Source organism: Schistocerca nitens, chromosome 6 (genome assembly GCF_023898315.1).
Source record: "Schistocerca nitens isolate TAMUIC-IGC-003100 chromosome 6, iqSchNite1.1, whole genome shotgun sequence".
Lineage (NCBI taxonomy): Eukaryota > Metazoa > Arthropoda > Insecta > Orthoptera > Acrididae > Schistocerca > Schistocerca nitens.
In genome coordinates, this window is record NC_064619.1 from 500,075,897 (window position 1) to 500,101,781 (window position 25,885).

Here is a 25,885-nt window from a genome sequence, read left to right on the forward strand (position 1 = left end):
ATTAAAAACCGATTTTTCCCATCCGATGTGGCACGACCTTGCCGTGGAGGACAGGCCTGTCCGATTAACAGTGCCACAACTGCAGACTGCCGAACTTAGGTTCAAATTGGTTCAAATGGCTCTTAGCACTATGGGACTTAACATCTATGGTCATCAGTCCCCTAGAACTAACCAAAGGACATCACACAACACCCAGTCATCACGAGGCAGAGAAAATCCCTGACCCCGCCGGGAATCGAACCCGGGAACCCGGGTGCGGGAAGCGACTTGGGTAATCATGCACATCGAACTGTATGGATGCAGTAATGTGCAATTCAAACGATAGCAGTTGTATTGCAAGTTATCTGTCATTTGTAGCCGAGCCCATTTACGTAAAGACGCTTACAGCGCCATCTGTTGGTTCAATTTTCTTTAAAGTTTCTTGTTTCATGGGCTTTCCCCCTGCCTCAACAATGTGCTGTTCGAATTTGACGTCATTCTGAGAAGTGGTTCTCTTTCTACGGCATTTTGAATCTGGCACTTTAATTGTGGACACCCTGTGTTTAAGCGGAGCACAGACGTATTGGGCATCATTCTCGCGACGATACGGGCAACGAATGGAGACGTTCACTGACATAAGCTACTTTGACAAACAGTGGATTCTTACGACTCGGCGACTGAGAACAAGAATTTCTGAAACGGCAGAAGTGATGAGCTGTTCGCGTGCTACTGTCGTGAACATCTTTGAGAAGCGGTTGAACGATGGTGAATCCATGAGATGGCGACAGGCAGTTGGACGTCCACGCGACATAACAAACTGTGGAGATCGGAGGCTAGCTTCCACTCCAAAGTGGGACAGACGGCGTTGTGTGGCAAATCTGACGACAGCGTACAACGCTGCTGCAGCCACACCATTTGCCGCACATTTCGGGGCTCGTCAACTGATGACCACTACGTTTTCTCATGTTTACCCAATAGCATCATTAACTATGGCTGTAATGTGCCCGGGAGAATCGAGCTTCGACTATGGATCAATCCAGTCACCTGTTCGAATAAATCAAATTTCTTATTACACCAGATCGACTGTCATGTCTGGATAAGGCGTCTCCAGACTAACGACTGCTCGAAAAATACACCGCACCAGAGATTTAGACCAGTGGGTGCAGTATTACGCTATGGGGTCATACACCAGGGCTTCCATGAGACCCGCTGCAGAAATTGAATGCACCGTGACAGCTGTGGGTTACGTCAACATTACTGCCAACTTCTTGTATCCCTTCATGCTTCTTCATGTCTTCCTCGGCGACAAGGTACTGCCCAAGTCACAGGGCCAGTATCGTTCTACAGCGGTTTTAGCAGGCTGATATCTCGGCCACCGATTTCGCCTAATCTGAATCAAGTGGAAGCTATGGGGCATCAGCTCTCACCCTCAAACCAACCGCCCGTAATTTAGGGGAATTGCGTGACCTGTGCATTGACATCTGGTACCGTACAAGGAAACTACCAAGGACTTGCCTACTGGATTCCACGCATAACCACTGCTGTATTGCGTTCCAAAAATGGACCAACAAGCTATTTAGCAGCTGCTCATGTCATTTTAGCTCACCGGTGTACTTCGCAGCATGGCACATGTTTGCACAAATGGTAGCTTCTCTGTTCACCTATTGTTTTTGGATTCAGTGAAATGAACTTCTTAGTTGCCCAACGGACGCTTTATGAGTATGTCTTAATGGAGGATCTCTGTCATCAGCAGTAGATCTCCAACTAGTCCAAATACAGATTCGAATGTAAATTATTCTTGCTGTAAGGATAGGACAAAAGGAGGATTGTTCTTTCCGCATGTTGCGCAGTAACAGCCGACAATTGTTGATGTTATCTGTCAGCCAACAAGTCCGACAAAGATGGACAGCATCCAAGAGATGTTATCTAGGAGAGAGAGGGCCCCTGTTATTGCGTTGGGTACGTCAGCAGCGGAGCAGGGAGCGAGCACAGGTGTGCCGTTGTCAAGGCAGATGTATGGCCGCGCGCTGCCCGGCGCCACGTCTTGTTAACAGCGGGCTTATCGTGATGGGTGGTCGCAGCTCCTCCGGGCTTGCGTCACGGACGTGGGAGCGGCCAGTGACAGCAGACGGAGGGCTGTCAGCCCCGCTCCGTCGCGGAGACCTATCGACCCGACCTTTCCACCGCCGGCGTCGTCTCGGGGAAGACAGGAAGCGACCCACTACCCGGACAGCTTACCGATGTCACGAAGTTCTCGCTCTACCAAGCTGCATATTTTACTGCGTTTTCGTTTCTTTTTCTTGTGAGGTCGTCTGTCTATCGAGTTTGCTGCGGCCAGACAAGAATTCCTCCTCTCTGCAAACCTATTCATTTCAGAGTAGCTGCGCTCAACCTCAGTTATTAGTTGGGTAGGGGAGAATTTCCTAAAGTGTACCACTTTTGAGATTTTTTGTATTACAGCCCAACAGCAAGTTACATTACTTTTCAAACAATGCAATCATCATCTGCAGTATCTTGTTCTTATTATCTAATTTATAGAGTGGGAAATCTTAGAAAAATAAACAGAATACTCTAAGGTTTATAGACAGTTGCAAGTCGTACAAATTACGAATTTCTTTACCTAGTTTGTATTGTAAGTAGGTTGTTTAGGTTTTTATGTTGGTAACGCCAGATAGCGCTCTGTATGAAAATCACTGTGTTGTGTGCAGTCTGTGGCTGATTTGCATTGTTGGAATATTTGCTATTATAGTGTTGGGCAGTTGGATGTGAACAGCGCGTATCGTTGTGCAGTTCGAGGTGAGCCGCCAGCAGTCGTGGATGTGGGGAGAGAGATGTCAGGATTTTGAGAGCGGACGATCTGTACGTGTGTCCGTCAGAAAAACGAAATTTGTAAGACTGGATGTCATGAACTGATATATGTATATTATGACTTTTGAACACTATTAAGGTAAATACATTGTTCTCTATCAATATCTTTCATTTGCCAACAATGCCTATCAGTAGCTAGTGCCTTCATAGTTAGAATCTTTTATGTAGGTGGCAGTATTTGCGCTTGCTGTATTGCAGCAGTTCGAGTAACGAAGATTTTTGTGAGGTAAGTGATTCATGAAAGGTATAGGTTATTGTTAGTCAGGGCCATTCTTTTGTCGGGATTATTGAAAGTCAGACTGCGTTGCGCTAAAAATATTGTGTGTCAGTTTAGTGATGATCAGAATATGTAAAAGAGAGAAATGTCTGAGTACCTTCAGTTTTACTCAGCTGTTTGAAAATCAAATAACGTAAGAGGTTTATTAGCACAGTCATTTATAAATTTTTCTAAGGGGATGTTTCACTATCTGTGGGTTTCGTAAATTGTAACACCCTTACAGACTACATCGCTGAGCTTAAAAGCAAGTACTACTCTGAGGTTAAGGAAATGTTCAAAAAATGTTCAAATGTGTGTGAAATCTTATGGGACTTAACTGCTAAGGTCATCAGTCCCCAAGTTTACACGCTACTTAACCTAAATTATCCTAAGGACAAACACAGACACCCATGCCCGAGGGACGACTCGAACCTCCGCCGGGACCAGCCGCACAGTCCATATGTATATAATTTTTTTTCCACGTTCTGCAAGGTTAGGCGTCGAAGATCTGCTTGGAGCTTTCATCGATTCCCTCGGATTCAGCAACATTTCTTGGCTGGAAGCCTCGATCCCACATTTTAACTACTACGGCTCCTTCTGCATTGAAATTGTGGACAATACGTTTCCTTCACCTATGTCATACGTCAGTTTTCTTAAGACCGATATGCTTAAACCGAGTGTTAGAATATACCCTTCCAACTCGTTTGCAACTTAGTTGGAAAATATTTTACTGCTGCCAAATGATAATAATAATAATAATAATCTGCAATGAACGGGCTATGAAAAAGGACATTACTACCCAGACGTCCTGTTCGAGTTCCCCGTTTGACACGACAACATCCTGCAGTACGCCTCAAGTTCTACCGTTCCCTCGTCAACCGGCAACTTCGTCGCTGGCGAAACACTTTATCCATAGACGAGTCAATATATCCTCTGACGCAAGGTGGAGGTGGTGTGCGGAGGCCCGTGGTGAGCGGTACTTGCCAAATTATGTCCAGGATATCGACAGATTTCCAAGGTTCTGTGATGCTGTGGGGATGCTTCGGTGTTCACAGCCATACGGATCTTGTCGTTGTCCGTGGTCGCCTTACCGCCAGGCAGTACATTGAACAGATCCTGATGGACCATGTGGTGGCTGATGCATACGGTGGTGGTCCTGAATTCCTTCTAACGCCAGGGCTCATGAGGCGGGCGGCCAGCAGGGATGTCTTACGAAGCCTGTACACTGCAGTAATGGAACGGCCGGCGGTCAATCCCGGCCTAAATCCCATCGTACGTGTGTGAGACAGGCTTGACAGACGTGTTCGTGGTCGTACTGGTCCACCGTAGTCTCTTCAGACTCTCATTAACGAATGGGAACGGATACCACAGAGTGTTCTCCGTGGACTTACACGGAGCACGCCAGGCGGCTATAACGCTCACGGAGGGTATACTCGATGTTGAAACTCTCAAAGTTCAATGGAAAACGCCCAGGACGACGAGATGAACGATTGTTTCCAATTTGTGTTTGACACTTGTCGGGCATTTTCGTTTTATGTAAACGATAGAGGATGTAACAATGTTTTGTTGTGTGCTTCATTTGTGAGAGATAAAGGTATGGTATGGTAACATATCCAGTCGTCAATTATTGCTCAGTGGATCATGGCAGCAGGGTCATATACCCCTAATTCTTCTGAGCAATGTATTATTTTATTAGACAAAGCGTCTTCTTAACACTCAAGTATTTGCTTGTAAAACAACTGATCACGAAGAGACATACCTCTTCCACGAATGCAGAGAAGTGACTTTTTTTTAAGAAGCAACCAGTACAGAAAGAGGCAGATAAAGATAAAATCACGATATTTTTAAAGTGACGAGGCGATTGTTGGTAAAACAATTTTTATTTCCAGGCTTAATCATATCTATATTTTTCTATTGCCATTCATCTGTGACAATGCATGGCCTCCAGCGTGGTTAAGTCTTCTGTGGTGCACCCTGTTCTACAGATGATGGTTGAACATGATGGAATGTCCTATTTCGATACGTTGGAAAGCTGACATTTTGGTTCAAGGGCTACTGCAGATGCATGAAACAAACATTTATTCACAATATTGCCGAGTAAGTTCCGGGACTAATTCCCATCATCAGCGGCATCAGATGAGATTCTGTCTTCCAGAAAGGGAAAGAATGTAACTTTTTTCCTGGAATAAGATTCCTGAGACAAATGGAGCTACAGGATAGTAGTCAACGATGTCTACAAATAAAACGGGAGCAGATACGAATGCTGGGGTTAAGAGATCAAAAGCTGTTTGTAGTTAATAATAAGACGGTCTTGGAAGAGTGGTACAAAGTATGGGCTGAAAATAAATAAAGCTAAGACATAAATAATGAACAACAGTAGGAAACAGAATGTTGTCATGTTTATAACAAAAATTGAGAGAGGCGCACTGATAGAAGAAATAATACAAGTCTTCCCTCTATGAAGCAAGATAACGTATGAAAACCTGAGATACGAAAGTATGTGAATAAAATGGGACTAGTGAAGTAAGTTTCTATGGACGAAAGAGCGCTACTGATGTCAAATTTTCACGTGAAATCACGAAGAAATACCTTAAATTGTATGTATGAAGCAAAGAGCACATCATAGTATGGAAGTCCAACACTTACAATCTGAAAACGAGAGATAAGGGAAATAGGTGCTACAGAAGTCTGTTAAAAATTAACTGTACAGAAAAGTACAACTTGAAAAGAGAACAGAGGAAAGAAAACTACAGAAAAACAAAATAATGCCGCATCCATTTGGCCATGAAAGGAGCGAAAAAGGGGGTGGGGGTGGGGATGGAAGGGTGGGGAACTGAAATGGCAGACAGAGATTATCTAGTGTAGTTGGGATAGAAGATAACTTGGAAATGACTATAAACACAAGAAAACCGGTTGTGAACCCATCAGACTAGAACAAAATCTCACTACTTTAGAAAAGAGAGAATTACGGAAATACGAATAGTGGCGGCAGATGAGTTATACTTGAATTCCCATAACATGTTAAATCGATAAAATAACTGAGGTACTCTGTAAGATCTACGATAAACCGTTTCCCAATTCACAAATTTTGCCGAATCAATATGAACGTTATCTTAAAATTAGCATTCCTAGCATTAGATCGTCAGCATGGCTCTCATCAATGCAAAGACGTTAGAGTTTCAGCAGTTTTGTCTTATTCACACTAACTATCCTGGAGCGCTGTGCGCCTTAACCTGAGCCTGATAAGGATTAGGACGAGAGGCGGCGCCGGCCGGTGTGGCCGAGCGGTTCTAGGCGCTTCAGTCTGGAACCGCGCGACCGCTACGGTCGTAGGTTCGAGTCCTGGCTTGGGCATGGATGTGTGTGATGTCCTTAGGTTTTTTTTTTTTTTTTTTTTTTTTTTGGTCATCAGTCTACTGACTGGTTTGATACGGCCCGCCACGAATTCCTTTCCTGTGCTAACCTCTTCATCTCAGAGTAGCACTTGCAACCTACGTCCTCAATTATTTGCTTGACGTATTCCAATCTCTGTCTTCCTCTACAGTTTTTGCCCTCTACAGCTCCTTCTAGTACCATGGAAGTCATTCCCTCATGTCTTAGCAGATGTCCTATCATCCTGTCCCTTCTCCTTATCAGTGTTTTCCACATATTCCTTTCCTCTCCGATTCTGCGCAGAACCTCCTCATTCATTACCTTATCAGGCCACCTAATTTTCAACATTCGTCTATAGCACCACATCTCAAATGCTTCGATTCTCTTCTGTTTCCCACAGTCCATGTTTCACTACCATACAATGCTGTACTCCAGACGTACATCCTCAGAAATTTCTTCCTCAAATTAAGGCCGGTATTTGATATTAGTAGACTTCTCTTGGCCAGAAATGCCTTTTTTGTCATAGCGAGTCTGCTTTTGATGTCCTCCTTGCTCCGTCCGTCACTGGTTATTTTACTGCCTAGGTAGCAGAATTCCTTAACTTCATTGACTTCGTGACCATCAATCCTGATGTTGAGTTTCCCGGTGTTCTCATTTCTACTACTTCTCATTACCTTCGTCTTTCTCCGATTTACTCTCAAACCATACTGTGTACTCATTAGACTGTTCATTCCGTTCCTTAGGTTAGTTAGGTTTAAGTAGTTCTAAGTTCTAGGGGACTGATGACCTCAGATGTTAAGTCCCATAGTGCACAGAGCCATTTGAACCATTTTTAACCAGAGGCGACTAAATGTTCAAAACTCCATCTGATTAGTGAATATGAAGTTTACTAGCTAGTAATAGGGTGAGTGCTAAGGTGTACTAAGGTTTCCACGTATTATATAAACGCGGTTACTTGCCACACAAATACAATTGTGAGTAAAGTTCTTAATACGAGAAATGAAAATGTGGTGCCCAATAGCATATAGAAAGAGAAATTACTTGCCTCTCCTTGGTCTCTTCTAACTTAACATAAAGCAAGTTCAGTAGAAAGGGAATACCACGTGATTTATTGGTCGAGAGCGATTATTTAGTTTACAAACAAAATTTTGGAAGCGTTATTGGACAGCAAAATATGGTCAAATATTCAATTATGTTGGATCAGCCGCATGTTAAGTGATGTCCGATTGACTTACACGATACGAATGCAGTGCGCGAACATACGCGAGAGCTATCTTTTATCTTTGATTCAGGCTCGTGAAGTCAACCGCCGGCATTATCCCGATTATTTCGTCACTCTTGAATTAAAACTGTGGAAGTGCGAAGTAAGATTAATAGTCATAATGCCATGCTTAGACCATTTACTGTATTTCACAACGTCAAGATTAAATCGCAATTGAATAATCATAACAAGACACACATTGTCTTGTGTTACAGGCAAAGGAGCGAGCTAAACGAGTTATTTTATCAGATAATTACTTTCGTACAAATGTTACAATTATTTTTTGTTGAAGATATATGAGCCTTGTGCCTCACCAACAATATAAAGCACGGTCTCTTATATCGTACTGTCATAGTGACAACTAGAGCACGATGTTCTTTGTCGATACCAACAGAATTTATTAACCAAGTTTTGGTAATACTCAATATAAAATCTCCTTAATTTAGTTCGTATTAGAATTCAAGTCCAAAAAATCGCAGTTTGAAGGCGATTGATATTGACTTGGCTGGGCAGTTTAATAAACAGCAATTGATTGGAGGTCCAAATGTTTTTCGCGGACTGCATCTGAACTTCACTTGTGATGTTCAGGCTGTGTTTGGAGGTGGTACATGGCTCACATTGGCTGTTGTATGGGGCAATCAAGCAGATTATGGTGGCTTTGAAGCATAAACACCCTCATACCAATGATTCGACCTGTCTTCAGGTCCGAAAGATGGTGTCAAGCTACAAGTACACCTCCCTTTCGAGAACTGTGTTGCGATCTCCGGCTGGAAAGTTTCAATAACGTTAGACACTTAGAAACTATAATCGACGTACGAGAGGTGTCTATAAAATAACAGGACTGATGGTGTCACACAGTAAGTACGCATGCGCGAAAGACGAACGACCAACAGCTGCGGAGCGTGAAGCCTTCTCAGTCGAATGTATCTCTGGTGCCTGTAGAAAAATCATTATGGTCGTGGCCTTCGTGTGCGTAAGAGCTGTTATTTTCTTTTGCTGAAAAATTGATAAGTATAATAATAGAGCAACGAATTGACGTGAAAAAACTGCTATTGGAACCTATCTTTTATTAAAAGAAATGTACGGTAAAGACTGTTTTTCACGTATGAGTATCTTTCAGTGGTTCAAGCGTTTCTAACATGGCCGACAAGATGTTGAAGATGACACACGGCCGAGACGCCCTTCAACATCGAAAATTGATGAAAATATCGAAAAAATAGGTACCCGATTCGATGTGACTGTCGGTTGAATATTCGTCCGATTGCTGAAACTGCAGGAATTGATAAAGATAAAAGATTTCTTCTGCTTCGATCATCATCGTTGATAAAGAATGCTTAAGGCAAATAACATATTTAACACGAAAAAACTTTTCCCAATCGAACAAACAGAATCTCGAGAAAATGTTTGCACTGACGCTTTGAAAACTGCTGAAAATGATCCTAATTTCTAGGAAAGAATGATAGCATGTGACGAATGTTGGTTATTCACTTACGCCGAGCAACTAAGCGCCAGTCCATGCACCGATAGCGCCCAACTTCATCGAGGGAGAGAAAAGCTCAAATGAGAAAATCGAGACTCAAAGCGAAGATGACAGATTTTTTTTTTCGATCTGTATGGCATTGTGTACCTGCACAGGATTCCTGAAAGTTAAACTATAAGCATTACTACCTTGAGGCTACTGCTCAGCTCCGTGAGAAAATAAGGAAACGACTCGAATTGCGGAAGAGCAAGTCATGGCTTCTGCATCAAGACAACGCACCGTCTTAAAGCGCATTCTCTATTGAGAGGTTTTATGGCGAAGTGTAGCATCGAGAATTCCATATTCCATTGCTAGAGGCACTCCGTCTTCAGGCCACAAGTGGCCCATCGGGACCATCCGACCGCCGTGTCATCCTCAAGATGAGGATGCGGATAAGTGTGGTCAGCACACCGCTCTCCCGTTCGTTATGATGGTTTTCTTTGACCGTTGCCGCTACTATTCGGTCGAGTAGCTCCTCAATTGGCATCACGAGGCTGAGTGCACCCCGAAAAATGGCAACAGCGCATGGTAGCTGGATGGTCACCCATCCAAGTGCCGGCCACGCCCGACAGCGCTTAACTTCGGTGATCTCACGGGAACCGGTGTATCCACTGTGGCAAGGCCGTTGCCCCATTGCTAGACCACCAATTTTATTCGCTTGACCTAGCACCATATGACTTTGATCTATTCCCCAAGGTCAAATCCGCATTAAAAGGAACAAAACTTCGGACCGGTGAAACCGTGAAAGAAAAAGTGGCACTCGTTTCTAGGAACTCGCAGAGGAAGACCTGCAAGCACTGTTTCCAAGAATAGCAAATTCGCCAGGGGTGTTTTCGGGACAGAGGAGGGGAGCATACTAAAGGTGACAGTAACGAAATATGTATGTTTCTGAAATAAAATGTTGTACAGCAATACTCTCGTTATTTTCTAGCGACACCTCGTATGCGTAGGCGTGGAAATACTGGAATATGAGCTTGGTACGTTATTCATGGTGGTCGTAATGGATCTTTCCCTATTTTCCTAAGTGTAAAATGCAAACTTTTAATAAGTTAATATTTTAACATCGAAGATAGATTTTAGTGGTATGAAGTGTTTTCTGAAAATATTTTTCTGGAGTGTAGCGTTATGAGGAATTGACGTGGGAGTGAAACGTGGACAATAAAAAGTACAGAACAGAAAGAATAAAAGCTTTTGAAATGTGGTGCTATAGAAGAATGCTGAAGATTATATAGTTAGATCGGATAGATACTGCAGAGGTACTGACACTTACTGGGCTAGAAGGAGAGTTCGGTTGGCAGGACAAACCTTGAGGCAGCATGGAACGTTCAGTTTGGTAACTGAGGGAAATGTGGTTAGGTAAGAACGTAGAGGGATATTGTGTTGAGTATCGTTTAGAGGTTCAAACTGATGTGGGCTGCAATTGTGCAAATACACTACTGGCCACTAAAATTGCTACACCACGAAGATGACTTGCTACAGACGGGAAATTTAAACGTCAGGAAGAAGATGCAGTGATATGCAAATGATTAGCTTTTCAGAGCATTCACACAAGTTTGGCGCCGGTGTCGACACCTATAACGTGCTGACATACACAAACAGCAGTTTACCGCGGTAGCCTGGTAAACGTTGTTGTGATGCCTCGTGTAAGGAGGAGAAATGCCTACCATCACGTTTCTGACTTTGATAAAGGTCGTATTGTAGCCTATCGCGATTGCGGTTTATCGTATCGCAACATTGCTGCTCGCGTTGGTCGAGATTCAATGACTGTTAGCAGAATATGGAATCGGTGGGTTCAGGAGGGTAATACGGAACGCCGTGCTGGATCCCAACGGCCTCGTATCACTATCAGTCGAGATGACAGGCATCTTGTCCGCATGGCTGTAACGGATCGTGCAGCCACGTCTCAATCCCTGAGTCAACAGATGGGAACGTTTGCAAGACAACAACCATCTTCACAAACAGTTCGGCGACGTTTGCAGCAGCATGGAATATCAGCTCGGACACCATGGCTGCGGTTACCCTCGACGCTGCATCACAGACAGGAGCGCCTGCGTTGGTGTACTCAACGACGAACCTGGGTGCACGAATGGCAAAAGTCATTTTTTCGGATGAATCCAGGATCTGTTTACAGCATCTTGATGGTCGCATCTGTGTTTGGCGACATCGCAGTGACCGCATATTGGAAGCGTGTATTCGTCATCGCCATACTGGCGTATCACCCGGCGTTATGGTATGGGGAGCCATTGGTTACACGTCTCGATCACCTCTTGTTCACATTGACGGCACTTTGAACAGTGGACGTTACATTTCAGATGTGCTACGACCCGTGGCTCTACCCTTTATTCGATCCCTTCGAAATCCTACATTTCAGCAGGATAATGCACAACCGCATGTTGCAGGTCCTGTACGGGCCTTTCAGCATACAGTAATGTTCGACTGGTGCCCTCTCCAGCACATTCTGCAGATCTCTCATCAATTGAAAACGTCTGGTCAATGATGGCCGAGCAACTGGCTCGCCACAATATGCCAGTCACTACCCTTGATAAACTGTGATATCGTGTTGAAGCTGCATTGGCAGTTGTACCTGTACACGCCATCCAAGCTCTGTTTGACTCAATGCCCAGGCGTATCAAGGCCGTTATTACGGCCAGAGGTGGTTGTTCTGGGTATTGATTTCTCAGGATCTATGCACCCAAATTGCGTGAAATTAATGACATGCAGTTCTAGTATAATATATTTGTTCAATGAATACCCGTTTATCATCTGCATTTCTTCTTGGTGTAGCAATTTTAATGGCCAGTAGCGTATGAAGAGAGGTGCACACGAGAGACTAGAGCATTGAGCTACAATAAACTATTCTTCGAAATGAAAACCACAGGAACAACACATTTTCATTGGAGACAGCAATCTGAAACCATTATTGCTGTTGTATTTGGCTTTAGCGTAAATGACGGTGCGATCCAGTTTGAGCCTTTGTGTTGACTGTAGAAGGGTCCCTGTCGCTACAGTCTTCCAGTTGGTTTGCTCGCACGCGGAGCGGACCTCCTGCAGCCCGGCACAGACTTGGGTGTGTGCTGCACGTAGCGTCCCGGAAGGAAGCGGGCAGATAGCGCCAGACACGGCCGGGACGTTAATTGCTGCCGTCGCAGCAGACGCCGACGTGCGCGCCACAATTAGCGACACAATGGCAGCAGACCCGTGTCCTGCATAAGTCGGCGCCTCCTCTCGCGTGCGGACTGCACACTACAGGTGGGCGGACTAGGCCCTCCAGCAGACACGTTTCACCACGGTTTTCGTACCACAAGTGTACGAGTGAACAACCAGAAAAAATAAGTCCTGTTCGCCACAGGCCAACTGTCAAACGAGTATGTGAATGCCAACGGTTCAAAAATAAATGCGAGTGTAATACAAAGAAACGCCGACTTCAGAAGAGAGGTAAAATATAAAAACAATTCTCTATGTAATACCTTGTAACTTTTTTTGTTTTGTTTTGTATACCGTTCTCCTGTTCATGAGCTCCGTGTGTGTATTGTAATGTGAACGTACTGCAGTCTGAGCAATGCAATTGGTGGCTTACGTATATGCTACATGAAGAAAAGAGTCACCAAATCCATCTCAATTGTATAATCGTATTCCAGTCAACTTTTTCTAAAAACAATTTGAATATCTAAAACTGTATACCTCAGAAGCTATCACGTGATACTCTGTACTGTGTACTGCAGTGGACAGCGTTACAATGCGTGACGTCACAGTACGTGTCCTGGAATACTAACACACAGAAGTGACAGAGTAGAAATTCAGCATAAAATTATAAACTGAACTTTGAAAGCATAAACGCACAAAATCCTTCGGATAAAATGCCCTGCAAATTTACATATTGTTGGGTTGGCAGAAGAGCCAACACCGTGATACTAGAGGAGGCCGAAATGCACGCCTTTTAGCTCACGCAGGGTGGCGTAAGGAGGGAAGAACTATACTGACGTGAGGTCTGGAACATGAGAAGGAATTAGAATTTAGAAAGCGGACGTAGCTGGTTTGATACTTAACTTTAATCCATTAATGATGAACGTCGCTCTTGACGGTACATGATTCACAATATCAATAGTAACTGAATATGGCGCCTTGCTAGGTCGTAGCAAATGACGTAGCTGAAGGCTATGCTAAACTGTCGTCTCTGAAAACGTGAGCGTCTGTAGTCAGTGAACCCTCGCTAGCAAAGTCGGCTGTACAACTGGGGCGAGTGGTTGGGAGTCTCTCTAGATCTGCCGTGTGGCGGCGCTCGGTCTGCAATCACTGATAGTGGCGACACGCGGGTCCGACGTATACTAACGGACCGCGGCCGATTTAAAGGCTACCACCTAGCAAGTGTGGTGTCTGGCGGTGACACCAGACATACCAAAACCGACCATATAAAATTCCGAACCTTGAATCACACAGACACTAACATGCAACATAACACCGTAAGTGGAAAAATATCTATCTAAAGATTAACACATTCATATGTCTTTTTTTCTCTTTTTGTTATTTATGTGTCGTTGTCATTACTATTAAATAAATCAGTGACACTGTTCCACACTGCGAGCACACATATCCATATGTCGTAAAACAACATAGTCTGTACACACTCATGTTCGTTAGCACATCACTAGTCACTTATGCACTAAACTGCAGCGGCAGATTACTGTTTACATGCTATTGGTAGCCATTTTGGCGCTTAAACGGATGACAGATATTGTTTTTCTCTGTGTGGAGCGCCACTGCCGTCTAGCGACTGTACGACGCATACAGTGTGCACTCGTTGTACCACCATAATATTTTACGTAATACATGGAGATTGTTCACCATTTTACTTGTATAAAGGATATACATCGTTATTCGTCCTTTTACATACTTCAAGGATATACATCGTTATATATACTTGAAGGTATTCTTTTGTTGCTCACTCTTACTGTTAAATTTGTGTAGGTTAGGCTGGTCCCGGCGGAGGTTCGAGTCCTCCCTCGGGCCTGGGTGTGTGTGTTTGTCCTTAGGATAATTTGGGTCAAGTAGTGTGTAAGCTTACGGACTGATGACCTTAGCAGTTAAGTCCCATAAGATTTCACATACATTTGAACATTTTTTTAGGTTCTTTATTTCGTCGTGATTTATTGTGGTAATTTCGCTATTTAGACCTGTATTTCATCTTTTAACTTTTCGTTCGAAACCAGGGCCCAATGGAAGCATCACAGGGAGCCAACACGGAAAATAGGACGTCAAGTTCGATCAAATGTCGAAGTTTTGCTCACAATTTTTTTCAATTACCGTGTCGTAGTGCATCATGAATTTTTGGCTCAAGGTCCTACGGGCATTAAGGAGCATTACCCTGACGTTATGCACCAATTTCGAGAAGCAATACGCAAAAAACATCCGGAATTACCAATTCATGGCTTCTGCATCACGACAATGCACCTGCTCATTCATCGTTGCTTGTGACAGATTTTTTGGCCAAAAACAACACGACAGTCATGCCACACCCACCATATTCACCGGACTTGGCCCCCTGCAACCTTTTCCTGTCCTCAAAACTAAAGAGACCTGTGAAAGGACGAAGGTTTTCAACGATTGAGGAAATAAAAACTGCATCGCTGGAAGTACTTCAGGTTGTACCAAAAAGTGCTTATGAGAAGTGCTTCGAGGATTGTAAGAAGCGTTGGCACAGGTGTACTGTATCCGACGGCGATGACTTTAAAGGGGACAACATGAATACTGATGAATAAATAAATATTTTTTTCATAAAAATATAAAGTCACCCTACGTTTTGAACACACCTCCTATATGAGAGCATTGTGTCGCGAAAGGAACAGTACACTGGTGTGCAAAACGTAAGGACGGGAGCAACTTATGTATGATGTGTCACTACTAAGTAACATAACTCGATGAAACACTTGTACCATATGTAGTAAGAACAGCTACAAAGGAGTACGGAATATAATCGAAAGAAATACACCATGAGAAGAACAGAAATAACACTTTTATTCAATGACATTAACTACACTGAAATGACCGCGATTCATGATGGTCCCTTGGACGTCAGAAAAGCCGGGACACGGTTCGTAATAGGATATGTGATCACCGCAGACGGTCTGTACTACATCACAAGTTCCTTTTGTGTACGGTCAAGTTTCATCGAGCTATGTTAATTGGCAATGACACATCATGCGAAAATTACTTTCACCCTTCAACTTTGCGGAACAGCGTATTAAACTTTCCATGTAGGCACACGCACCACAAAATTTAAATTTCTTTTATGACGTTCGAATGGTCTTGCCATATTGGCTACATACTCTGAAGTGACTACCGCCAAATAATGCAACAGTTTTCCTAGCTATTCATTCTGCTGATATCAGTCTTGCTAATCTTAAACGTATGCCAACGGAATCGGCGCTTTACCAGCGTGAACTTATGTTTCACAAGCAAGCCATATATATTGATACGGGGCAAGCACAATGAAACATACGTTTTAAATATATTTTAATGTAGAAATCGACGTCCGCAGAACGACATTACGGGGTATTCCTGTCAATGCTAGACGTCTCACGAGAGCAGAAATGTGGATGTTGCAAGAATCTGAGAGCACCGCTGTTCCTTTCGAAATTTAATGTGCTACTACTGGCCGTGGGCCAAACGGGCCAGGACAGACGGGCCTCGAATTGAAACATGTGACATTTGCAAGCGTCTTGTATCTTGTAAAGCTGCAGAACACGAATATAATGTCCTCACCAGAGCAAAGAACTTACGACTGTTGAGAAACCCCCCCAGCGTCATGTAGAAACCAGTATTAGGTTCTCCTGATCGGCAAAAGTGTTACGTAGGCGAAACGAAAGTGTAAATGAAAGGAAAGTAGAATATGAAACCAGTGGAAATGTGATAAGCGAAATTACTTTTTTTTCAGTAATATTTAAAGAAAAGCGTTCCATATTTTTACAAGAGTTAATAGGTATATTGATCAAGACAAAAAATTTGGTCCTCTAAACATATACTAAGTAGCAAATATTTGTTGAGATATCGGCCGTTTCATCCTATGGTCGCTACATATTGACACTAAAGCATTGTTCAATTAGGTTGCCACTCGAAAATCTTGCACATCCTTCACCTATTCTCTCAAAGAATCGCGAACTTGTGCCAACACACTACGTTGCCCAAGGATTTGGTCGCGTGTTTGGGATCAGAAAACATTATGTATGAATTTTTTTAGCTGCAACTATTGATGCTACCACCATTTGGTGTAATTTGTCCCATAGCTTGATCCGTTGAGACATGCAGCGTCAAGTTCGAACACGTTCTGACTTATCAGGCGGCACCCAGAGACGCCGAGTCGGGCGTCATGGATTTCGAACAACGCGTGAACATATTAAATTCTGTCTAAAGTTTCAAAGCAGTGCCAAATAAATTCACGACATTTTGAAAATGGTGTATGGTGACAACGCTGTAACTCTGAACACTGTTTACAAGTGGTATAAGCAATTTAGAAGCGGAAGTGAGTCGGTAGAAGACAAGCAACTTTCGGGACGTCCATAAACATCAAAAACAGAAGGAAATGTGCAAATAGTGGCAAATATTATTTGTTCAAACAGGCGAATAACTAGCATTTTGTGCAGATTCATACAAAGCATTTTAACCGATAATTTGGAAAAGAGACGAGTCAGTTCAAAACTTGTCCCCACGCTTTTGAATAATAAACAGAAGGAAAATCGTGTGTCACTTTGCACGGAGTTGAAGGATCGCCTTCATTCAGATCCGGACTTCATGTACAAACTGCAACTGGAGATGAAACTTAGGTCTGTGGGTATGACACTGAGTCGAAAAGTTAGAGTTCCCAATGCAAAGCCACAGAATCTCTTCGCCTTAAAAAGGCACATCGGTCAAAATCAAGTATCAAAGTCATGACTATTGTTTCTTTGTTTCGGTTTTGAGGGCAAAGTGCGATCAGAGTGCGTTCCAAATGGAACAAATGTAAACGCCATGTTTTACAAGGGCGCACTTTAACGTTTTCGAAACGATGTACAAAGAAAGAGGCCAGAAAAACTGGCCAATGGTTTTCTTCTTCATCAGAACAACGCGCCGTGTCACAACTCGCTTTTGATTCGCGAATTTTTGGGTGGAAAAAATATTCCTGTCTGTCCACATCCACCTTACTCACTAGATGCGACTTCTGGCTGTTCCCAAAAATTAAAACCGTGGTTAAAGAAAAACATTGTGACACAATTCCTGATATTGAGAGGGCCACGACAGAGCTGTTGAACGCCCTTCCAAAAGAAGCCTTCCAGTAAATTGCCAGTCATTGATTCAGCGTTGGGGTAAGTGCATTGCTAGCCAAGGACAGTATTTTGAAGAATATTAAATCAAATTCAAAATGGTTCAAATGGCTCTGAGCACTATGGGACTTAACTTCTGAGGTCATCAGTCCCCTAGAACATAGACCTACTTAAACGTAACTAACCTAAGTCCATCACACACATGCATGCCCGAGGCAGGATTCGAACCTGCGACCGTAGCGGTAGTGCGGTTCCAGACTGTAGCGCCTAGAACCGCTCGGCCACCCCGGCCGGCAAATCAAATTCCATGGAGGTTTAATAATTTGTTTCGTATAAAATTATTCACCGTATGTTTCGATCACAGCTCGTAAACTGTGGATGTGGTTGTGGAATGCACCAGCGACTTTAAAATGCAGCCAAAGCCAGGAATCTAACGATAGCCAGAAATGTAACGACAATTCAGGTAAATAGGGATGCCATGCGGCCGGATTTCCTCGACCAACCCACCACTAATTAAACGTTTGTGTCAGATACTGACGGGTCCACCTCTGGAGCGGTATAGTCAGCGCGGCTGGCTGTCACGCGGAGAAACTGGGCTCCATTGCCGGTATTGCCAGGGGTTTATCCTTCGTGGACTCAATCTCGTGAGGCCAACTGAAGAGCTACTTGAACGAATAGTATCGGCTCCACGTCACGAAAGCTGAAACAACCAGCAAAGCGGTGTACAGTCCCCACGCCCCTCCATATCGCATCCAATGACGCGATCGGTCGGTACCGATGGGCCCGCCAGGGCATGACGTAGTTTACGTTAGGTGCTGACATACGAGGCGTAGAAAATAAGGAGGAACACCGTCGTCGATAGTGGAACAAGGTTGTGCATATTGCACATCCGCTGTCTTTTTTAAGGGTTGCGTTCCCAATAGCATCTCCGTAAGATTTCCGACTCCGAGGCATGTAAAGGCATTATTATATTCCACATCTATTCACTACGTGTTCCCACCAGTTCATGACTCTTTGGCAAGAATAGATAAAGGACGTGTAAGAATGAGCAACTCCTGTAGTCTCAACAGACAAAGGGGTATCACAGATGACAACGGCCCGTGGCTGATCGAGTATTTGATTCCAGAGTTACAGTTATGGGATTTATTTTCTAGTATTGACCTTCACTGCCTTCTGTAAGAATATGGTACACATTTTTTAAACAGACTGTAAAAATACATTAGGTTTAGCATGGTGATTTATAACTGCCACGGATTCTCTAAATTAATCCATGTATTGTTGATAGCTTTCCCGCAATTTCATTACATCCAGGACCCGTCACACAGGGCTCCTGCTCCCTCCAACCACTTTACAGTTTAAGAGAACACAGCAAGATGCAGCCTTACAAAATATAATTAGTATAATGCGATTATTATACTTATCATCACTACTATGATTGGGAATTCGAACCATGTCATTGTCACTTGTTGATACAGAGAATCTGATGTAAGAGACCACGATTTAGAGCTGCGAGTAGATTCTCAACAAATTCAGTGTTTAAGATGCTGGTTGGCTAAAATTTGAACCCTCTTTAGGAGATACGAACCAGAACTGACACTGCAAGGATAACAGTTCAAAAGCTGCAACACCTCACACGCACCCGTTGCTTTGCGTTCGACACGCGCCGCTGAGTTGCGAAGCGCCGTTTGTTGTCGGCAGTGCTGTACGACATTGACGGCAGGTCACTCGAGTCTTTATCCGTAGGCAAATCGAATGCTTTTGATAGCTGGATCACTGCGGAGAGGTTACGTCCGTAATCAAGAAGAAGTGCATCTTGGTCCCGTAAATGTGCTGAACAACTACGCTCGCAGAAAAGCAGAATGTTTTACCATTTTTAAACGACAAACTTAACACTAAACAATTGTCCATCCAAGAAAAGACACAAGATAAACGTGGGTTTAGGAAGAAGAATTTCAAAGCCACCGAATCTCAACGTGAAAACAGAGAAAGACATTCTGTTGATCGCCAAATTTGTGTCGTCAGAAGTCGTGGGGGCGACTCTTACCTGCGAACACTAGCTGCTAGTTTCTGCCGATTCGCCACGTATTTTCGTTGAAGATTTTCATCCCCTACAATGTTCTCAAGACAATAACCATGATGGTCTGACACTGCACGCTGCCATGTGTGCAGTGTGTCCCTCGCATAACTGTGCAGTAAACGGCTTTTTCTTTATTTCCAAAATTGATGTTCATATTGTTATTATGGAAATAAATTCGGAGCGGATAAACATAGATATCATAGCTATCCTTCTTTACTTTAACGGTCTACTTAGAGCTCTGTCTGGTTGGTAGACGGATAATCAAAATTCTCCAATGAGCACTGAAAAGATTTTAAGTTCTATCTAATAAACAAAGTAGCTGTTGAGCATAATGGAATGTAAAATGCATTTTTACTATCACAGAAATATCAGCGACAGAAATGTCGTTCTCTCAACACTTGACGGCATAGTTAACTTGTTACAACGAATGCCATACGTCCTATATAAAAGAGACCATTCCTTATTCTAATCAGTAGCCCCAGTGCTGCCTGGCCGAGGAATTCTTTCTGCGTGTGCGAGAACGAAGTGGCTTCTCCTGTCTTCTGATACCAGTCACTCTGTCTTTGTCCGAAAGCATGCGTGTAGCTTCGAGAATTCTAATGATGTCACCGTCTTCTCCATGGCCGAGCGAGGTAGTCGGTCTTTCCTCTGCAAATGCCGCAATAAACAAGACTGTGTCGTCCCAATTGAAAAAAAGATTTGAGTACCACTCCGACTAACAACAGCGATTATATCTAGTGATTACTAGAAGACGACAAGGTATCGTATGATTAAAAAATTGTTTTTTACTTAATAATGAAGTTGTGAATGTATACGCTATGAACAGTGTTTCTAAAATTAGTAGCACTTCACAGTAAAGCCTTTCAGCACAGTTGATATACAGAGGGTTTCACAAATCCTATTACAGACTTCTAGTGGCTGCAGGGGGGGGGGGGGGGGGGGAAATTGGTAGAGGAAGTTTTCATGAAGGATCGATGTCCGAAAAAGCAGCGTTTGGATGCAAAATAAGTTTTCAGAATCTCCCGCTTCACACGGTATACACACAAACTGACAAGGAACCCCTTGAGCGCAAAAGGCCAATAACTTTTACGACATTCCATGTCCCGCTTATTGTCTATCAGGTAATCACAAAATTGGCTGCTAATGTGTTGCCAGCGGGCGGGATTGGAGGTATCCAATGGTGAGCACAGAATGAGGGTATGGAGCGTCAGTCGACGAGTAACTCACATCAGTGCACACAAAGCAGAACAATGGCAACGATAAACAAAATAAACACTTGCCGAAGTTTATATTTTGTCAGATAGGAACACGACGAATTTCGTAAAGTGGGAGAGAAGTGGAAGATGAAATATAGGCTTTTCTGCAAGATGAATAATGGAATATGTGCTGCCGTATACGCTCGACAGTGAGGACAATGTACATGAGGAGCTCAATAATGAAGATACGTGCTTAACAACTGAAAGAGATACTGAAACAGGTATCGAGCCACGTAGTCCATTATCCTTGTCAGTGTGCCACAAATCCCGTCTCCAGTGAAACGTAGTAAAAAGCAACCGTTGTCCAGGGAGAGCATTGAACATAATAATTACGTACATGGATGATCACTCGCAACAAAATAAAAAACAATTAGGAACAGATTTCAAATTATTCTGCAGCAATATGAACGGGTAGTGCGGAAAAACTCTACGGATATTCAAATATTCAAGGGAGAACAAGGCGCACTTGTTACAGAAACTGGTGTTTGCGCGTTTCAAGAATGCCCAGTACAGTTTACAGGATGTCCATGTTGTGACCTACTACGTTATGTACATCAAATTGCTCGCAGCATAGGTTACAATGATTTCAAGAGAATTAGTGGATGGTTGCACAACTTCAAACAGTGCTACAGAATTGGAACACGTAAAATAAATTTCAAAATATTCACCAATTTGACGATGCGCAACAAACTACGGAGTCAGCTCGAAAATTTGTAGATGGATAAAAAAACTTATCCCATTGTTCAGAGTGGAATTTTTTTTCAAGTCGGACCAGTCGGGATTTGAAGAGGAACTTCATATGAAAGGAACATTGGAAATTAGAGGTAACTCGAGAGTTTTATCAAGATCAACTAACAGAAATCCCTTAAAGCAGTTGTATATAATTATGTTGACTGTTAATCTAAATGGTAACTTGGCTGAAAAGTTATTTACTGCTAGAAACTTGAGGTGCCCTGCCGCCTGCGATTCTTTCCCTTGTTCGTGATCTTGGAAGGGCAGTAGGGAATAAAGCGACAGTGGGAAAACGGACGTAAGAAAACTACAACTATGGTATAATCACTGCTTTTGGCCAACAGCTAGTCAAAATAACTCGCTTTTGCTTGGTTCCAGGTATCCTTCCTGATTATCACACTCTCTGCAGCTACGCTTTAAAGCATAGCCAGTTTCACGATAACCTCCACGATGGACTTTTTCGCAATCAGTTGCATGCCATTACATAAAGTTCTGGTCGCCTCGTTACACGATTGTGACTTTTTACGCTTCTTTATGAGTGGATACCTACCTGAACGTTATGCACGGTTGCTAACTCCCAAGAACTTCGCCTTAGATTTCTGCACCTCACGGACACTTATTTTCTGTCGCCCTCCTGATACAAATTGTTAACACGACACACTATTGTAAAGGGAATAGTCACCAACACGCAATCGTGGATGCCTAGGTGGCGGCTAAGGTCGGGCCATATTTGTGTTGGCGGCTGATATCAGCTTTGCAGGAGCACGTGGAGAGCCAGTTTCACAGTATCCACTACAGATAAGGATTACCCCTTGACTTCCACCGGCCGCTAAGATGACCGCGTGACCGGGAAAACCCTTCCATTGGACAGCACAATGGCTGCTCGTTTCTCATGGCCGTTTTTCGAGTCCAGTGCAAAATTATAGCTTACCCCAAAATTAATAAATTTTGAAACGGAAAAGATGGACGAGTACAGTGTGAAGACACGCCTTCGATATCCACATTAGTTTATAAGTTATTGTAAGTTAAATGTTACAAATAACTCCTTAACTGTAAAAGCGAGTATCTCGGCAACTCGTTATCCGATTGCAATGAACGAGGTGTCTACGTATACATGTAATAGAATTGTATCGTACTGTGATAGCAGATTTACTGAAATTACTCACATATTCAAATGTGGGGCCGAAAAGTGGACTTCACGAGTTAAAAACAGCTATTCTTACTAAATAAATAGAGAAACATTAAAAATAACAGCAGTAGTGTATATAAGAAATCATTTAATGTATAATTCAAATTGTTTCTTACTATTTATTCTTGTAAATCAGAACGTGGAGGAAAACCATAGACATTATTGTTTGTAAATAAAGTATGGTAGATAAAAGAAAACTAATAACAGCGTAAGATTTTTCGGAAAATTTCTGGGTGATTTGATGTATCATATGTGCTTACAAGGTTAAAATTCAGAATTTCAGCAATTTTCGTGTTGAGTAGTTTAACTGATTTCAGTGGTGCTTGGCCGAGGTTTCGTAGGTGAACAGTGGCAATTTGAAGGGGAACCTAGGTTCGGACGCCGCTGGAGGCGGTCAGGCAGTTTAGAAGAAAGTTTTATCTGATGAGCGCTGAAGTAGCTGCTAGTTCACGTGTGTGAATTATTCAGAGTTCCTGCTTTCGAACATAGGTATTTTCCGGCATCTGATGAACTTGTTACCTTTCGTGTTGCATATGTCACAAGCCCCAAAAGGTTTTAGTGTGACGCAATTGTGGGAATTTTAGTTTGAGATGCTGTGGAACTTTAACGGTTTTCTAAAGATAACTCACGTAATTAATCATGGTTTATTCAGTCCAAAATCTTCGAGACACTCGCTGAGGCTCTGAAATTAATGTATTGTGAACGGCGACTTTTGATTTTTTATGTTATTATTGGAAATATGCCTGAATTTTTGGAACTTTAAAAAATACGTTAGTGCGTCCATGATTTTTGCATAGCAATTCCTTACTGCATTTATATTACTTTTGAGGATCATGGGGTACATTGTGACGAAGTGAGTTGGCGTCCCATGGACGAACTTGTACGTTCAACCACATTTACGGGGACCCATTGAAGTGTTTGTGCTGTGTAATGTGTGGGCAAATCTTTAAATGTAGTATCACGTGTGGGCTCCGCACTGACATAGAACTCCTGAACAATTTAGAACTTTGATTTGCGGAGAGTGATGAGAGAGACTATATTTCATTTCGTCATCCACACTTTCCCATACACGCCGTACAGTCGCAACACGTTGAGCCATTAGCAGCTAATATTTTTTCCTGTGATAATTGTTAACACACCACTTTCAAGTGAGCCTTACTAAAGATTGGACTTGCGACCTCATACTCAATGGGTTCCTCGCGAGGAGAGTTCACCGTCAGCAGTCCCTGTTGGAAGTGCGACAGCATATACCACTTAGGTCCAAATACAACAGCGGCCGCGAGAAATTAATACTAGGAGGGTATACCGTGTTGCTCCACGGACTCTTGACTTGGACGTTATTCGTCACGTATAAGAGAACGCGACGAGTACATGCCACATTGCCCATGCCATGGGCTGCTCTAGAGCACACAGGTCGGGGACCATTGTCACCACTGTGTCTCTAGAAATAACATCAGAAACGCCCTAAACAAATTAAAGGCGTCCTGACTGGGATGCCTTGGTTGAAATGTGTTGTCGGTGTAGGCCTCACAAATCCGAGACATAGACACGTGCTGTATTCGGCGTCTCGGTGCTAACCTTTGTGGTGAATTCCCCGCACAGAACTTATTCTTAATCATTAATAAGAGAAAAAGATGGCCGCCTGAATTTCTACAGTGAAAGTCACGGGAGTTTTGGTATTTTAATTCTTTAGAGATCCGCTCGTACTTGGCAACGAAGCAATGCTCCATCTGTCTGGAAAGGAGAATCTAGACAATTCGCTCCATCAGAATACCGAAAATGCGCTAGGAGTCCTAGAACATTGCAAGACTTATCTGAGATACAAGTAATCTAGCAAATCGCAAATACTTGAATACGTCGGAGAACTAGCTAATGCCATAGTTGAATGAGGACAGTAATGCCCACACATTCTCACCACCAAAGAGATTTACAAGGGTACCTCAATCATAGTGTGATAGATGAGTAGTACAAAGGACAGAGAAACGACGCTCTCATGTCGTGGCCCCTTTGGTACCTCGATATTGTCTGATGCGATTTCTTCCTGGGGGCTTTCCGAAGCACGCCGTTTCACACCACTTTTGTTCGCAAATCCTCAGGATTTTTTAAGTGTTATTACCACTGCAGTAACATGTATTGAGTGTGATACGATACGCTGCCTTCTGGAACTCTACTAGTAGCACGGTTATGACGAGAGCTGTTCTTACTCCAGCACATAAACACTTGCCTATACTTTCTGAATGTCAAGTTTACTACAACTCTTTGCTACTCGCAGAACGCACTGGGTGAGTTGGCGCTGTGATAAAACACTTGACTCGTGTTCGTGAGGGACTTCAAATACTTATCCGCCAATCCGGATTCTGGTTTTTCGTCATTTTCCAAAATCACTTAGCGGGATAGTTTCTTTGAAGGACACGACCTATTGTCTTCAACAATCCGAACTTGTGTTCTGAGTCTCATAACATCATCGTCGACGGGATGCCTTTATCTTCATTTACTGTCTAGTTACAACTCATAACATCCCTGCGCGGCTCCACAGACTTCTTGAGTACAACGAGATTTGTTCCCTCCATGACGTGAGGCGCAATTTGATAGTTAGTTACCCAATTGGTAGTGATTTATGTTTTGTAAATAACGATATATATACTATGGGGTGGGAATCGACCCTGCAAAGGTGTCCGTTCGTGTGTCACGAAACAGAGAGAGCGTAATGAATCCAGGAAGAGATCCAAGAGATAGAGACGATCCCAAAAAACAAACTTTATCGGGAGAAGGTACTGACTACACAGTCATCAATATAATCTGTCGGTCCGCTGGATTAATTTGAGTAATGAATATACTTACTTTAGTACGAGGATTTGGACCCTAGTGCTGTTAGTGTCAGTCCAGCTCTTAACGAACGTTAAGGACTTCTGACGGACCGAGCGAGGTGGCGCAGTGGTTAGACACTGGACTCGCATTCGGGAGGACGACGGTTCAATCCCGCTTCCGGCCATCCTGATTTAGGTTTTCCGTGATTTCCCTAAATCACTCCAGGCAAATGCCGGGATGGTTCCTCTGAAAGGGCACGGCCGAATTCCTTCAC

The 25,885-nt window shown here is 43.2% G+C and overlaps 1 protein-coding gene and 1 pseudogene across 1 annotated transcript in view; both read right to left on the reverse strand.

The window, feature by feature from the left end:
- LOC126262536 (high affinity cAMP-specific and IBMX-insensitive 3',5'-cyclic phosphodiesterase 8) overlaps positions 1 to 25,885 on the reverse strand; it is a 1,685,047-nt gene that overhangs the window by 1,282,365 nt on the left and 376,797 nt on the right. The gene's annotated exons all lie outside the window — the stretch shown is intronic.
- LOC126264020 (5S ribosomal RNA) lies at positions 9,769 to 9,885 on the reverse strand (annotated as a pseudogene).